We start from the raw sequence: 2,817 nt of genomic DNA on the forward strand, positions 1-2,817 counted from the left end.
GGGGTGGGGGTGGAGGGGGTCCTCAGTTATAACTGGAGTATCCTGCTGGTGGAATAGGTGAAAAGGAAGGATGACAGAATAGGAGAAATAATTTTTAAAGGAAGGAGGAAGAAAGACAGAGTTCTCCAGGCCTAGTCCTATCAGTTGGTGATGGCTACACCATGGATAGGCGGTATAAGGGAGGATGCACTGCCTATAATTGGCCAGGAGCATTTAAAAAGTCTGCAGGAATCGATTCGTCCAGCCTTGCCTGGGATAATTGCTCCGCTTTGAAACGACATGGACGCTATTCCTGGGCATCTTCCTCGAGGCGGCCCAAAGAGACCTCCATATTATTCATGTATTTTGGACATAACCTACTGTTGTCATGCAGGGGCGGGATGTGGCTAGTAATTGACATGCTGTTGGCCATGAAAGCACTAAAAAGGCACACAGCATTAAAGAGGTCAAGTCCAAAACCAGGCTGAGAGCATTCACCCTGTTTTAACCAAGGAAATTAGAAGCCATGCGCATGGAAAAGCCCTATAGAGGAAACAAAGGGGTTTCTGTTTGGGCCTGTCACGGCTATAAACACAGTTGACCTCATGATATTAAGGAAGCAAAGCTGCAGCTGCATGTCAACAAATAAAGCTTTTATTGCTTTTCACTTAGTTAAAGATCATTAAATTGGGAATATGCATCGTTTGTCTCAGCTAATGGGGTTCATGACACACAGGTTTTATCTGCTGTGGCAAACAGCTAGTCCCCTACACACACACACAAGATCATAATGAATAAAAAAATATGGATTTCTTCACAGACACATAGAGGGGGTGGGGGGTGGACACATCTGAGATGCTGGTGATAATGACTGAATTTAAACATGGATGCTCACACGCTCATGTGTGCAGCTATTCTCGTGGCAGCACAAACCTTCAGCAGTCTTCCTTCATGTACACGATATTTATACAGCGAGTGTAAACATCTTGTTAAACCTACTTAGTTACACTTGTACTATAATATTGCTCTGATAAACCTTGACTTTACATGCTGAAACGAGCTGTAAACACAACACTGACATATCTTTTAGGTTGGTATTGCAAACTCATTAGCAAACAGTATCTAATCCAGCAGATACCAAGCAACATTAGCATTCATTTGGAGTCATGTCTGGATAGGCTACCTAATGAATGTCTCCAACAAGTCCTGAAGGAAATATCTGGCTCTTCAGCTGCTAAATGCTCCACTGTGTTCACCAGCTGTTTACTTCGCCCGTCTGCCATTTAGTGCTGGACAGGTACGAGTAGTGTACAGTGGGTTTTTAGAGGTTTTTCACTGGAAACAGTTGCTGTCTGCATCTGAAAATGATGCTGATGATAGCACTAAAATAGGGCTGTGTCCACACTGTTGTCATGGACAACATAATTCACATTTCAATAATAATGCTATCAAATTCATCTTAAATATTTATTGTGTTTTTGGCAAATGAATTAGACTCAAAAATGAGTGTAGGGTGATGGAATACAAAAAGAACAATTGCACTTAAAGGAGCTATTTGTAATAGCAATAGCAATTTTGCTATTGCTACATAGCCAACGTTAGCATTAACAGCTATTAACTTACCAGTCTAGCAGAAACGTTGCGAGTTCAGCATCTTGTCTTGTAATCGCAATGATGGCTGAAGCTCTTGTCATCTTGTCATCACCACCGCCCACTCCCATCAAGAAACCACATTCGGCCGGCAGAGAAAACTTACAAATAGCTCCTTTAATGGAAAGTGAAAAGGCAGCCAGATGAACAGATAAATAAAAAATCCACAATGCCCAACAGCCGCCATAACATTATCATATGTGTACAGTTAACAGAATATCAATATTTCATTTATTAAATATAACATTTATCACTGGTATATCGCAACACCCCTGCACTGGACGTGAACCAACGGCCATGGATCGAGGTAATAGATCATTTAGCATATGGTCATAACTCAGCTGCTTTCAATACAGTTGATTTAATATGCAACCATGTCTATGAACATTGGCTGGTCTGAGTCAGAGGTCCAGTGGTATTTTCCATTCCCAGACCATCCCTGCTCACCAATAAAAGCAGCAAAAGCTGTTTTGCTCGTGTCTATGCAGAGGCCAGTCACCACTGCACTGCCTTATAAAAAGGAAGGCCGGCTTTAGATAGAAATGGGTTCACTTTTTAGGTTTTTAATTTACTGGTGGGGGATCTAAACGAAGCAGCAGATTAGTGCTTAGATATGAGGTTAGGCTGTGAGGGTGAGTCAAAAGGCCGAGAGGAATCTTTGAAGAGTCTCCAGTCTGACTCAGAGGATTTGGACCCCCGTGACATCATCCGGCCCTGCTGGCTTGTGCCACAGACATCACTGAGGTGATGTAATGCACAGAGGCACACATTTCTCATCTTAAAAAAAGCTGTGCAACTATGAAATCTCAATGAATAAACATTCACAATACCATGAATAGCAACTGAACATACAACGTGTTCTGTCAATATTACTATTCTCTTGGAAAACGCTTTGTGGGATTTTTATTGTTGCTTTACTGCAGTTGGCCACTGAGACAAAGGAAGCAAGTCTGACTCTGCCACATTGTAGAGCTCTGCATGCATTGTAAGATTTTGGACAAGAGCATTAATTAGTCACTCGTGCTCTGAAAGGAGCAATCTGCACTCCCAAAGAGTAACATGCAGAAATTAGTAGGTCACCTGGTGGAATTCTGTAAAAAATACTGTAAAATATGCTCAAAAATATCAAAATGACAATATAGTGTTGTATTTAACAGGCACAATGAAAAGGATCAGGTATGTCTGTGT

This window comes from Seriola lalandi, unplaced genomic scaffold (assembly GCF_002814215.2).
Source record: "Seriola lalandi dorsalis isolate HSWRI2012SDOR001 ecotype SW California unplaced genomic scaffold, Sedor1 jcf7180002054689, whole genome shotgun sequence".
Classification (NCBI taxonomy): Eukaryota; Metazoa; Chordata; class Actinopteri; order Carangiformes; family Carangidae; genus Seriola; species Seriola lalandi.